Below are 15575 nucleotides of genomic sequence, written 5' to 3'. Positions count from 1 at the left end.
GAAGCCTATTAAAAAAATAAATAAATAAAAGAAAAAAAAAAGAAGAGGGGGGTGGGGGTGGGGCAGAGAGAGAGAGAGAGAGAGAGAGAGAGAGAGAGAATGAAAGAAGGCTTTCTAATTCGGATCTTGAACCTGAGATGCATGCACTCTCAACAAAGAAAAATAGTAGTAGGTTGGAGCATTGGGCAACTATAAACATTGGGACTTAAGGCATAGATGCTGTACGGTCTTTGATAGAGTTGATTCTGAAAGCTTTTAATCAATAAACCACAAATTTTCGAGCTAAATCATTTCTCAATAAATATAATTAACACAAGTGGGATCCCAGTACAAAATTTCATGACTGTCATTATCACACTAAGAGGATTGATGATTTTGATACATAATTTATATCCAGGAATCCAGAAAAATACATTTAGACATTTTTTTTTGGGTGGAGCGTTCACAAGTTTTCATTATTATAGGACAGAGATGCATTAAGTATTTCCTTTTATTATAATGATACAATGTCACATATGAATATTCCATTAATATATAGCTCATACCTCACGAGTGTCTTTCATGACAATATGATTTGAAGAAGCTCCAATTTTAGACACTGATCTTATAGAATACAGTTCCCTATCCTGCAAGTTAATGGATAAAATTAAAATATATAAAATCTTGCAACTAAATAAATAAAATATATTAAATCCTGCAAGTCAATGCCTATGGCAAGCAGTTGTTTCTATATTAAAAAATTAATAAGCCTTGTCAATGTCCCACAGCACAAGAGCTGATCTGGATTAGCAATAAACTTGGAAACCATCCCCAATTCTGTCCCAGAAGGTTACAGGATATTCTCTGACAGTTTATAGAATACGCAGATTGTAAAGAATGTAGACAGTTAGAGAACCGAAGCTCAGATTCACATATTTGCAGCCTATTTCCGTAATTATGCTAGTATACTACCACAGGACAGAAATTTACCTCACCACATACCCAGCTGTAATTTCTCCACATCATAGCTACCCTTTTATAAATCACGTATCTATCGCCAAAATAAAAGGAAATTCTTTTAAATTGCTCTACATATCAGGGAGTAGGAATCACATATACTTATCAGGGAGTAGGAATCATATACTATACTCTTTAAAAGTTCAACATAATATTTTATGGTGAAACAAGATTACAAGTTTAGGGAAAATGATAAAATTGCTCTATATATCAGGGAGTAGGAATAACATACGTGAATTGCATGATAAGATAAAAAGTGTACATGGATAACAAGCAGTCAGATAGAACCTCAAACTAGCAGCTCGGCAAGTGAGAGAGAATTCATTCCCCACCAAACATAGGAATAAAATTAAGTTTACAAGGATGCAAGCAAGTATAAGAGACTCGTAGAAAGACCAGAAACCCAAGTTTTACAGGAAAGGCGATACTTTAACTACCTCCTATACAAAACAGTAATTAATGAAACGCCTTGCGCAGCTAATGACACTCATGTGATGCACAGCTTTCATATTCAACCAAATTAACTGTTACACAGATTAATTTAATTCTCATTACCACAATCTTAGGTACGCAAAATGTTATATTAAACAAATTCAAATTAGATATTACTTACTTTGTGTAAAATTCTTCACCTCTTACCTAATTCAGGCTCATAGTTAACATCCTGTATGCCTTTGGCTTTTTAATTATTCAGAATATTCCTAGACTTCTTATCTTAATGTCAATTGATTCACAAGGAATGATCAGGCCTCAAGAGTCAAGACCATTAAAGCTTAAACATAAACCAAAAATAAAAACAAAAAAAAAAAATAGTAAAAAAAAATAATAAAAAAAGGGTGCTGTTCTGATTGCTGGAACTTGATAGATAGCAAAACTAAGACACTTTGAGTAGCTCGAGAACAATTATTATCACTAGAGAACCTTGAAGCAGACTACCTTTTTAAGCTTACTTAAAAGGTAAAAAATAATAATAAGTAATTTAGTTGATACTTACTTGTATATGCTACTACAATGAATCATGCAATAAATAATTTTTCATATCTTATTGTTCTAACGTTTACATTAACAATCGAAATTCCTCAAAGGAATGAGCACCTCACTTCACCGAGAATCCCAAATCCAACGGCATGATGTGCATCATTCTCCCGAAAGAACATACACAACAAACTTATAATACAGATTATATGAAAAAATCTCATCTGCATTCAAAATAACTACAAACAAAATTTCAATAAAAGTTGGAGGCGTCTAAACTATAACCTCACAGATAGTCACATATTCTCCTCCCGCCAATGCTTGCTTGTTTACGCCGAGAAATTCTCAATGGCTGTAGTGTTTCCAATTTCAGCACAGTTGACAGTAACTTATTCCAGATTAGGTCTACAATGGGCAAACCCATATGCCTGACTAACATATCCTCTACATAAGAATCTAAATCAAGTTCAATTCAGATAAATTTTGGGTTAATGAGTTCAAACAAAAATAATATGAGTTCATATAAGGTAAGTTTATGGGCAATAAGTTTATATAATTGATATAATCATTAAGGGCTACCTATTTCAATAGTCAACTATAACAAGTTTGGAGAAGGGCCAATAAGTTCAAATGCTTTAACCTTATGTCTAATAAGTTTGAACAAGTAGAATTCAAGTGAAGAGAGCACCCAAAAGTTAGCTTGAGAAAAAAGAAGCAATTGGTATGACTAGCTCTTTTCCTTGCCATGAAAGACCTATCATTAGCTCTTTATATCCAAGCATAACATTTTCGAGCTATACTAAAATATTCCCTCCGTCAGAGAATAATTGATATAGTATAGTGAAAAAAAATATATATATATCAAATGCGTCAATTATTCTAAGACATGAGTAGTAGTATTGTTTACCTGAATTTCACTTAAATTATTCTATCCGGACTTATTAGCCCAAAGTATCTTATTTCAAATGAACTTATTAGCCCTTATATTATATTATCTTATTGGACCTTTCAGACCTTATCAGACCTTACTGGAACTTATTAACCCTTGCATTGCATTTATCAAGTCTTATTATATCTTAATCTAAAGTTATTAATCCTTAAGTGAACTTAATAAGCTTCAAATAACTGAAAAAAAAAAGGTGAGGAGAACAACGCCTAAATTTACTACACCCAATTCTAGCTTGAGAAGAACACCTCAATTCTGCATTTTTAAGATTTAATTATTCCCTTAGTTCAATGTTACACTTCCGAAAGAATTTAATAAAATTAGATAGTGAATTTCACCCAATATCAACTCTTATGCTTGAATGCCTTAATCTATAAGTGGGGTCGGGGGAACCAACATGAGACCCATCCTAGTACTACTCTCCATCATTGTGGCTCATATCAAGCATAAGAAGATCACCAAAGCGTAGCATCGAATCAAATAACACTACATATGGACCTCACAGTTAATTGCATACATTAATTAAATAACAAGGGGGTTTAAAAAATTGGGTTCCTTCCCAAGCCAGTAAATAAAAGGGATTAAAAAACTTGGAGAAAACCAACAAGAAGCGATGTCAGTAAGCATAAACAATTCATTAATGTCCCACTAAATTGCTCACATTATAAACTAATTAATCAATAATTCTGAGTTCCAGTTAATACCCACTAATTAAAAGAGCAATCCAATCAACTATTATACGAATTTCAAGACAAATTCTTACGCAATTAATAGTACAAAGAAGAGAGAACAAAGAACAATAAAAAGCAGACAAAGTAATAAGAACAATGAAAAGGGATACAATTTTTACCTAAAAATTGACAAATTTACAGGCGTAGCTAAAAAGAAATGGGGTCCATTTGAGACGTTGATGTTGAAGAATTTGTTCGAATTCGAGCATAGTCCAGGAATTTTGGTAGAGTTGTTGATAGCAGATTGATCATCGTCTTTTTCACCGCCATGTGAGGGTAATTTGTTTGTGGAGACGGTGGAAATTCAGATTCTACGTTATGGTCTATGGAATGAACATTTTTTACATTCTACCCTTTGACTTTAATTTTAAATTTGACTTTTACACTACATACTGCGCGACATGAACATGATTGCGCAACCGTAATTAGATATGTTACTGGTAGAATTTATGCCTCCATAAGGTTGAAAAATAAATGTTACACGGAGTAAGGCTTCGTTCTCTTTACCTTAACTAGCTTTTTAGCCAGTTCAATGCACGGGTTGTTACTTGGGTTAATTATTTTCATATGTAGGTATGATTTTATATGAAGTAATTATTTTATTTCTAAAACTTAAAGGAAAAAAAGACCGAGGGTAAAATTGTGAAAGAAGATGAAGAAATTTATTTAGATATATATACATGAAAATTGTGAGATATGAAAGGATATATTAGTTTAAATTACATTTAAAGTCTAGGATATCAAAAGACAATTTTTATTATAACTAGGGAAGCCTACGCGCGTGATGCGCGCGATACAGCTAGCCATCGTAGGGGAGTTATAAATTCGAACCTCAAAAGTTTACGTACTTTGAGTTGCTGTTGAATTATACTTGTCTTAGGACGATCAATAAAAGGTTTTATCTTAATTTATTTAATTGTAGAAACATGTTTTGTGTTATGATTATTTATTTTGAAAATGATCATATATATTATAACTCGCCAATGTACGCATTACTATATAAAAAGGCAATCAAAGCTATTGCATCATTCTATAACTACAATAGGAGTGTTATTGAGAGGACAAAACCCTCATTGAACACCCTAGCACAAAGGCTATGTAGTATATTTCCCTGCAATTAGATAATCTTTGGACCATATAATGGAGGAGATAACATTTATGAGCTACGTACGAGTATTTAACTGATGATGTATGATGAGTACGTCTTAACTCTTTCCTATAATCATAAACTATAAGCTTTTCCTAGGATAAAAATCGAGTCAATGACACGGTAACTAAAGCAAAATACATTTTCAAACAACCTCTTAATCAAAAGCATAAGACTATAGTACCTCATATGTAAGACATAACTGCTACATTCCGTAGAAGACTCATCAAATGAGTTCCTTTGTTTGACTCCCCTATAAACACAACTAAAAGAGATTACATCAAAAGTATTACTCTTATGTTTTTTTTTTTTTTTTAGTTTATCATTTTAATGGTATCCAACCAATTACACTTTACACTCCACCACTACGAAGGTACCATTATTGCATTCATCCGTCAACTCCACCAATCTTGAGTTGTCCCCAACTCTAACCAGATACGGGCGTCTCCGAATAGTATGCTTATTCACCTCTTCGTATAACATGAACAAATAGATTGCACAAACTTTACATTCTTTTTAGTATAAAAAACAACCAGTAGGGTCATCATCCTTATAGAATTATCGCGGCGGTGGGTGGTGACCGGGGGTACCGGAATGGAAACTGACATGTTAACAGTATTTTCCAGCAACCAGAAAATGAGTTCGTGAGAAAAGAAGGAAATTGAGAAATGAGGAGTTTTGGCCTTTTCGTTAGAATGATAAGAAGAAAGATAAACAAAAGAAATAGAGGACAAAAATACGAAAGGTTAAATACTTAAATGCATCAAAATTAATTTTAATTGGGGGTAAATATGTCAATTAACTTTTTTAAGGGTATAATAGTCTTGACACTATTCATAAGAGTATTTTCCCACTTTTTATAAGGTAGGGATTCATATGTTTATGTAATGTGTACTAATTAATTTAACTTTATTTTATTATGGTGGAAATGAAACACTTCATTTTCTTACTTGAATTTGCAAGTTGTAGAATGCATAAAGACTTAATAAATATTAAGGGAGGTGACATGTGTCATATGTAGGGCTGTATATAGTTTGGTTTGGACCGTAACCAAACCTGACCAAATCGTATTTTAGCGGTTTGGATTGGTTTACGATTTATAAAATTACGGTTTGGTCTCAATTTTTTTGTAAATATGGTTTATGGTTTGGTTTGGTTTTGCAAAAATTATAAATCAAACCAAACCGCGTAAACCAATAAACCTTATTTTAATATTTATATAATTTTTAAATAAAAAATTATTTATTATATATTAAAAAAAATTAAAGAATAAATAAAATAAAAAAACCATGAAAAGTAGATAAAAACTATATGGTCAATACTATATAATTGATGACTATTATGTAGTACTTTTTATGAATATATTTTATTTTTATGTATTATTTTTATTATGTATTAGCACTTGATTAGTTGATTGTTATTTTTATTGTAACTTTGTTATTTAAACTTTATTATAAATTAATGAAATATTATTTGACAATTTTTGAGAAAAAATATCATCTCTTTATAAACCACAAACCAAACCGTATTATTACGGTTTGGTTTGGTTTGGTTTCAATACTAATATGGTTTAGTTTGGTTTGAAAAATTTACCAAACCGTATTTTGCGGTTTGGTTTGGTTTGAACTCAAACCGCACCAAACCAAACCATGTTCACCTACCCCTAGTCATATGGGATATTGAGTGACTTGTAATGCCATGTGTCATATGAAAATTTGTGGTTTTTGTTTTTAAATAATAATAAGTATGGCCCTGTTTGATTCACCTTAATTTTGCTGAACTAAAATTATTTTTACTGAACAAAACTTATTTTTACTGAACTGAACTTAATTTTACTGAACTGAAATTATTTTTACTGAAATTAAATTATTTTTACTAAACTGAAATTATTTTTACTGATTTTCTATTATAATTCTTCTTTAAGAAAACCGAATTTTACTGAACTGAAATTATTTTTACTGAACTGAAATTAATTTTACCGAACTGAACTTATTTTTACTGAACTGAAATTATTTTTACTTAATATTATTTTTTTAAGGTGAAAAGAACAGGGCCTATATATATATATATATATATATATATATATATATATATATATATATATATATATATATATATATATATATATATATATATATATATATATATATATATATATATATATATATATATATATATATATATATATATATATATATATATATATATATATTTTGCTGAATTGAATTATTTTACTGAACTGAAATTATTTTTGCTGAACTTAAATTTTTTTATTTTACTAAACTTAAATTAATATTACTGAACTGAAATTATTTTTGCTGAACTGAAATTATTTTTACTGATTTTCTATTATAATTCTTCTTTAAGAAAACTAAATTTTACTGAGCTGAACTTATTTTTACTGAGCTGAAATTATTTTTACTGAACTGAAATTAATTTTACTGAACTGAACTTATTTTTACTGAACTGAAATTATTTTTACATAATATTATTTTTTTAAGGTGAAGAGAACAGGGCCTAACTTGACAATTCGATCAATTTCGGGTTGGTTGAAATGTTTCGGTTTGAGAACAAGTTGGATTGATTTTGTTGGTGGGTGAGTTTAGGTTGGTCATTAGTAGGTCGATTCTATTTGATAATTTATTGTGTTTTAAATCAATTTTGGCCATAATACGGCTTTGTGATCAGGGTGAGTCAATTGTGAAACAAGTTAATTAAAAATGAATTGAGCCACATTAAAGTAGGTTTTGATTCATATTAAGTTAGTCATATTTGGTCGAGATTTGATCAAGGTGGATAAATAATACTTCGTACTTGGTTCCGATTGAAATTTTGAAATAGATTGACAGGCTAAAGTCGTATCACCTAATCAAAAGTAATTCCTAAATCCTCTAACTAATGTAGATAGGGAAGTAGGGTCGAATCCACAGGGAAACTAATCTTTCTATTTCTAATTAATTATTATAATCTAAATTATTAAGTAACCAAATTATTATTGTAAAAGGTATCTAAACTAAGGAGAGTAAAGTAGGAAAGATTAAGAGTAGAGAAAATCAATGAATATAGGGCATAGGTTCACCAATAAATAATAATCCATGGTAGAACATGAAAATCAATCATCAATGCATCAATTAACCAGATTATAAAGGGCTTTCGCTACGTATTGCAATCACAGAATTAATCTACCGGTATTAAATCTCATCTCTCGAATCTCGACTTAACCATTTATAAATTAACTTGCCTGTTGAAACTAAGCCTAAATATCAATTCGCATCTCTCGAATCTCGAATTAATATTGCTAAACTCATACATAAAAGACCAGCGTTAATCTAGTTGAAGAGCAGTAAATCAATAATAGGAAATTAATCAAGCACTGATAATCAACAATAATAAATTACCCCTTCATATTATTTATGGATCCTCATAAACCCTAAAAAGAAAACTACTCACACATAATTAAATCAAGACTAAACAAAGCAATTATACAAGTCATGATGAAAGAAAGAGAATAAATTACTGAAATTAAAGGAGAAGAAATCGTTACCAAAGTAAACGGAATAAAGAGTTGAATTAAGAACAAAGTTGTAGAGAGAGAAAGTAAGAGAGAAAACTAAGTAGGGAGAGAAAGTCTAAGGGAAAGAGTAAAAGAAGTAAAAGAGAGAATAAGGGAGAAATAATCGTATAAAAAAAATGTAGTTATACTAAGCTCCTAAAATCCTAATTAGAAACTAAGTAAAAATCGCCGGAACGAGCTCCTCAAACACATGCGCCCGATCGGGCGAAGGGCTGCCCAATCGGGCCTGCCTTTTTGCGTCATACATCTTCTCTCGCGCCCGACCGGGTGCGAGCTCGGGCGAGAGACTTCATTCTTCATCAGCTCCGCCCGGTCGGGCGCACCTTCTGGCGAGGGCCTTTTTGGCCGAGCAAGGCCACTTGGGCTATTCCTTGGACTTCGATTGGGCTTCGATTCTTCGGCCCAATCCGGATTTCCTCTTCGGGTCTTGAATACTCGGTCCAAAAGCCTCGGTTGCTCATGTATTGAGCCCTTAATCATCGGTTCGATGACTCTAACCGGCCTTGGGCTACAAAAAGTGGTCGTACTCCTCCAATGCTCGTAGTCGCTCAATAAAATCTCAGGAAAATGCTCCATGAAGTGCAATTCCCTACAAAACTCAACCAAAACTACGAAAACACTAGAAAGCACCAATTAGTAATAAAAGTGGCTCTAAAGAGCCAAAAACACTACCAATTATGACCAAGGAACGAGGGTAAAATACTATACAAAATAGACATATCATAGATCAAGTTAGGTTTAACTCGGTTATAACGGGTATGGCTACATAAGTCTAGTTATAATCAAATAATGTCTTAAACGATGTTGGTTAACCTAGTATCAATAAAGAGGGTCCAAATGAATCGATTTATTTACAAATAAGATTAATCAAGTTCATCAATCTATATCTATATATCTAATAAATATTTCTAAAACAAAAGTCGCTGACATAGCAATTGTACTTGTAGCAAATTCATAATAAAAACTTATCTGCCTAATCTAAAACTTAATGTTTTGAAAAATTGTTGATTGTAAAATTAAAAAATAAATAAATAAAGTGTTGGTGGTAAAAACTAAAATGTGAACTATAGTAGGCAGTCATTATCAAAATTTTCTAATATTATCAATAATAATAATAATAATAATAATAATAATAATAATAATAATAATAATAATAATATTAATAATAATTATAATAATAGTTATTATTATTATTATTTATTATTATTGTTATTATTATTATTTCACAAATTCTTATATGTGATTGGTCGCACCGTGTCTCCAGACGGTATGGGGATTACTTTATTAGTGTAATAGGGATTACTTTTTCAGTGTTAATGGAGTTACTTCGCTTTTTTTTTTATTATTTATTTTTTTTGAAACTGGAGTTACTTCGTTAGTGCTATAGGGTTACTTGGTCAATGTTATAGAGATTACTCGGTCAGTATAACAGGGGTTATCTTGTCAGTGTTATACGGGTTAATTTATTATTTTATAAGTGACCACACGGTGTGGCCAACCACACACAAGACGGGCTAAATTAATAATCATCATTATTATTATTATAAATGGCGTGTCTATACTAATATTCAATCACGGGATAATTTGAAGAAAGTTTAGGATGCCACGTGGCCTTTTTTTATTTCTATTGTTTTGGGTAGAGCAGTGGTGGAGCCAGATACTTCCATCGGGGGGACAAATGGACATTGTATAATTTGACAAAAATGTTAAAAAAAAGCAATATTTAAAAACTAAAGATTAAATTGTTAAAGTTTTACAACTTAAAAACTCCAAAATATTGTACTAAGTCTAAAAATCCAACGTCAGAAAATAATTGTTTATGGTTATATATATATATATATATATATATATATATATATATATATATATATATATATATTTGAAGAATTCAAACATAAGATAAGATAGCTAATTAAATGCACTTGTCATAATTCCATTTACAACCAACCGTAAGTTGGGGATTACAAATATTTGAATAAATATAATTATTATATATATAAAAAATGTTATACATAGCCATTAGGGCTACATATAAGCATTAAATACGTACTAGAAAATTGTGTAAAGTTAGGAAATCATGAAAATATGAACACTAATTACACTGATTTACACGTGTTTTTGTCATTAATTCCTAATTTTATACCATTTTCAAGAGTGTAGTAAATGCTTATATGTCCCCTAAATAAAAATGAAATGATATCGTCTTGTACATAAAATGATTTTTAAAAATAAAATAAAGTGGAATATTGCAATAAGGATTGAACTCAAGTCTCTTAAGTACAAGCTTCATACCAATTAAATGAAGGCTAAAAAAAAGGCTACCAGGATTTGATCCCGCATTCAATGGGAATGGTGGCTTTACAACCATGCCTTGAACCATTGCTCCATGTCACTTGGCATAAGATAACATTGCACGCAAAATTTATTTATCTGATATTTTTTAATAAAGTGGGGGGACACCTATCCCCCCTTGTACCCCTCTCCCTCCGCCACTAAGGTAGAGTTTTATATGTCACTTCTCTCCTAATCTTCTCCTAAACTACACTTATCCTTTTACATTTTCGGTTTCATCCATTGGCGCTTCTTCCAATTTGCCTTTTATATATTTATCATTCTCCCCTTTGTCGACGGTTTAAATTTCATTTCTCTCTTCTTAAATTCAGTTTAAGGTCTGAATTTCATCTTTGTTTCTTTCTTTTAATCTCAATTCAATTTTAGGTCTAAATTGTAATCCTCTTTCTCTGTTTTTTAATTTTAGAAGTACTACTTTCTTATTTTGATTTTTCACTAGATAATTCTTAATTCAACTATCTCCAAAAAAAAAAAAAACCAATTTGTCTCCTTCAAGTTTTTGTTTTTTAAATTTTGCATCAATTTGTTTTTAAAAAATTGCTCTTCTTAATTTTTAGGGTTTTTTTAACTTTTACCACTAAAAAAAATCAAAAAATTATTTTTACCACCAAAACTTCTTAAACTTTTTATTTTACCAACAAATAAAAAAGGAAAAATTGAAAAGAATAATCCCATCTTTGTCACTTCTACTCAAAATAATCCCATATTTGAATAATCTGGAAATAATCTCACCTTTGCCCCCCATCTGCTCAAACCAGTCCCTTAACCGGTTTTTTAATTTGGTAACCTGTTAAAGAAGGCGGCTTGCCTTGTGTCACTTTCTTATTGATCCAATTTTAATTTTTGTATAATATAAAAGAAATTAATTAAAAAAAAAAAAAAGCAAACCCCATCCTTCTTGCTCCCCTTCCCTCTTCCCGATCCCCCACTAGAACGAAGCCAGCCCAAGCATGACTACCCCCGCCGGAGCAGCCTCACCCGCCTCCACCGCCGCGCGAACAGCTAGAAGCATCATCCTTTCATTATCAATCTTCAATTTTTCCAATTTTGTTTCCTTTTTATTACTTAATTTTATCCATTTGAATCTCTATTTTTCTAATTCCAATGCTTGAACTTGAAATTTCAATCCTTTTTCTTCTAGTTTAACCAAATGGATTTTCTTTCATGGCTTCTTTTCCCATTAATTTTTACTCCCATCTTGCAACAAACCCATCATTTCTCCATTTAATTGTTGCAAAGCCTATGAGGTGTTATTGGGGGTGAAGTTTCGGAGTTTGGAGAATAATTTGATGATGTTGTTGTTATGGGGCGGTGATAAGGGTGGTGGCCAGCTGTGGAGAGGTGGATTGGCAGCAAGGCGAGGTGTAGTGAGTGATGTTGCTGCTGTTGTGTTGGTGCGTGGGATTGGGATTGGGTTGGGAGGGAGGTCTCCCGGCACAGGTAGAGTGGGGTCAGGTGGTGGTGAGGTGGTCATGGTTTGTTGGTGGATATAGAGAGTTGGTGGTCATGGTAGGCTGACATGGAATAAGGTTGGGAGGAGAGAGATTGAAGGAAAAATTATTTTTAACAAAAACTTAACCTGATAAATAAGTTGTAGGTAAATGGGATTGTTTTGAGCGGACAGGGGGCAAAAGTGGGATTATTTCTTGATTATTCGAAGGTGGGATTATTTTGAGAAGAAGTGATAAAGGTGGGATTATTGTTTTCAAATTTTCCAATAAAAAATAAAAATTGTTTTTTACCACCTGCCTTCAATAATCTTTCTTCGATTTTCGTGTCAAACACATAGTCTTTAGGGGGTTTGAGGGGCATTTTGGCTAAAGGGTCAATTTTGAGGTCGAAATTGACAAAATATCGACAAAAAATGATCGAAAATGCCTCATTTTACGTGTTTCACGCAAATAAAGGTATTTTTGAACGTGCAAAACGAGGCATTTTCGATCATTTTTTGTCAATTCTAACCTCATATTGGACCCATAAGATCAAAATGCCCCCCAAACCTATGAAGAACATGTTTTGCGCATGAAAATTGAAGATTTTTTTAAATCGTTAAATTTAAAGGTTTTCTTGACGGTAGGTGGTAAAAACAATTTTTAGATTTTTTTTTGTGAGGACAGAGAAAGGCCAGGGTTTGAGGATTTTGGGGTTTATATTTAGGCTTTGGTTTCCTAATTTGATTAGGAGTAAAACCTTGTGGTTTGGGCTTGAGTGCAACTACTTAGAATTGGGTTACTAAGTTTAAAATTATTTTTAAATTAGCCAAAACTTACTAGTTTGATTAAAGCTTTATATGAAAATAATTTATATAATGAAATCGAAATAAAATATTTGTATAAATAATAAATTAATATATTATAATGAAGTAAAAATATGGGGAATTACAATCTACCCCTCTTAAAAGAAGTTTCGTCCCCAAAACTTAATTCAAAACCATAAATTCTCCAAAACTATTTAAACTTTTGTGTTTTGTATTGCTGAAATTGCTTTATTCGCTCTCAACATGTATACTAACAAACTGAACTTTAAACTCAATAAACTCCCACTTGGCCAAAGTTTACATACTTCTATGCATGTAAGCACAAATAATGTATAATAATTGATATGTGTATTTTATGTAGTATTTTACCCCGTCCCTTGGTTATAATTGGAAGTGTTTTTGGCTCTTTAGAGCCCCTTTTATTACTAATATGTGTTTTCTAGTGTTTACATAGTTCTGGTTGAGTTTTGTAGAGAATTACACTCTTGGAGCATTTTCCCGGGATTTTATGGAGCAACTACGAGCATTGGAGGAGCACGACCACTTTTCATAACCCAAGGCCGGTTAGAGTCATCGAACCGGTGATTAAGGGCTTGACATGAGATACCAAGGCATTGGACTGAGTGATTAAAGCCCCAAAGAGGAAATTAGCGTTTGGGCCGAAGTTAATAGCCCAAACGAGAAGTCCAAGTCGCCCAAAAAGTCAAGGCCCGGTCAGCTATCATCGCCCGGAGGCGCGCCCGACCGGGCGGGGCAAAAGAATAATGTCACAGCAATCCTCGCCCGAGCTCGCGCCCGACCGGGCGCGAGAAAAGCGCCCACGAAGAAAAAGGCGGACCCGATCGGGCGGTGCCTCGCCCGATCGGGCGCGTGTTTCTGAAGAAGAGTTTGAGCGTCGTTTTATTTTGTTTAAGCTTAGGATTTTCTAGCTTAGTATAAATACGTTTTTGTTAAGCGAGTTTAATATTCTCCCTTAGGGTCTGTTCTCATTGACTGAACTCAGCTGAATTGAATTGAAATGAATATTTTATAAGAGAAGGAACTTAGGAGCTGAACTGAACTGAACTGAATTTCAACGTATGAGAACAGACCCTTACTCTCTCTTTTCTCTTTCTTACTTTTCCTTACTCTCTTTCTCTCTCTAACTTTTCTCTCTCTCTCCTCTCTTAAACTCTTAGTAGTATTTTTCTCTTTTATTTCGCTCTCTACAACTCTTGGTTTAATTCCATCCCTTGTTCCCTTAACTTTGGTATTGATTTCTTCTCCTTTAATCTCAGTATTTTATTCTCTTTCTTTGATCATGTCTTATTTTATTGCTTTGTTTAGTTTAGATTTAATTATGTGCGATTAGTTTAATTCTAGGGTTCTTGGGGGATCCATAATTAATATGAAGGAATAATTTGTTATTGTTGATTATTGATATTGCATGGTAATTTCTTATTGAATTGTTTTAATGCTTTACAACCGAATTATGAATCGAGAAGATGTGATTTGCTTGTAAAAGTATATCAATATTGAATTGATGAATCAAGCAGATGTCAATTTGATATAAAAGGCTATTTTCAATAGGAACTTAGATCTAGTAGATTGCGAGAGCCTGTTAGATCTATGTTGATTAGTAAATTGCGAGAGCCTGTTAATCATGTTATATGTGCAATGTTGATTATTGATTGTTATGTTTTATCCCAGAATATTAATTATTGGTGAACCTGTGACCCTAGGCCTTTTATTATTGATTTCTCCTTACTCTTGATCTTCATAGTTAGTTCCCTTTTAATAACAACAATTTGGTTACTTGATAATCTAGATTATATTAATTAATTAGGAATAGAAAGACCCATTTCCCTGAGGTTTCGACCCTACTCCCTTTCTACATTATTAGAGGATTTAGGAATTACTTTTGATTAGGTGATACAACTTTAGCCTGTCAATAATAAGCAAAATCATGCAAACTCAAGCAACACGTTCCTGTTCACAATATCCTCAATAAATTATGTCCCTAAAGTAACACGTTCACTGTAATCATTCCAGCACACTAGGCTTCTGCACTTCCTTCCATACAATGCTTTGAAAGGTGCCATCTTGATACTTGTATGGTAACTGTTATTGTAGAAGAATACAATCAAGGGTAGATGATCCTCCCAATTCCCTTGGAAATCCAAGGCATAAGCTCGTAGCCATATCCTCTATGGTTTGGTTTGTTCTCTCAGTTTGGCCATCTATTGCAAGATGAAAGGCAATGCTCATTTTTAAGGCTGTTCCAAGGTTTTCTTGCACTATTTGCCAAAACTTTGGTAGAAACCTCGAATCTCTATCTGACACTATGTCCTTGCGGACTCCATGCAAACGAACTACATTCTTCACATAAGTACTTGCCAATTGCTTCTTCTTCCCGGTCTCCTTGATAAGAATGAACAACGCGGACTTAGTAAGTCTGTCCACAATCACCCAAATCGTGTCATTCCTACTGCGAGTCTTTGGTAAGCCTATCACAAAGTCCATGGATATAGAATCCCATTTCCATCCTTGTATTTCTAATGGTTGCACCTTTCCCGTGGGTCTCTTATGATCTATCTTCACCTTCTAGCACGTTAGGC

The sequence above is a fragment of the Chenopodium album genome, chromosome 26, assembly GCF_948465745.1.
Source record: "Chenopodium album chromosome 26, dcCheAlbu1.1, whole genome shotgun sequence".
Taxonomy (NCBI): domain Eukaryota; kingdom Viridiplantae; phylum Streptophyta; class Magnoliopsida; order Caryophyllales; family Amaranthaceae; genus Chenopodium; species Chenopodium album.
Note: the sequence above shows the minus strand (reverse complement) of the source record.